Below are 204 nucleotides of genomic sequence, written 5' to 3' on the forward strand. Positions count from 1 at the left end.
GACCTTTACCTAATTTTCCATGACCAAAAAAATTACTCTTTCTCAGCGGTACCACTGAAAATGGTTTATTTTAACATGGAACAGGAAAATAAGGTCTGAAACATGTTGTCTAAAACAAATCAAATAGACTTACTAGCTTCTACACGCAAAGCAACTAAAATCTCTCACCAGCAAAATACCTCGTCAGTTAAATGCCATTGTACG

At 35.3% G+C, this 204-nt stretch overlaps 1 protein-coding gene across 1 annotated transcript in view; it reads right to left on the reverse strand.

Annotated features, from left to right (window-relative positions):
* The window catches only part of mycbp2 (MYC binding protein 2), a 68,250-nt gene that overhangs the window by 8,007 nt on the left and 60,039 nt on the right, over positions 1–204 (reverse strand). The window lies entirely within an intron of this gene.

This window comes from Notothenia coriiceps, unplaced genomic scaffold (assembly GCF_000735185.1).
Source record: "Notothenia coriiceps isolate Sejong01 unplaced genomic scaffold, NC01 NC01_scaffold00029156, whole genome shotgun sequence".
Taxonomy (NCBI): domain Eukaryota; kingdom Metazoa; phylum Chordata; class Actinopteri; order Perciformes; family Nototheniidae; genus Notothenia; species Notothenia coriiceps.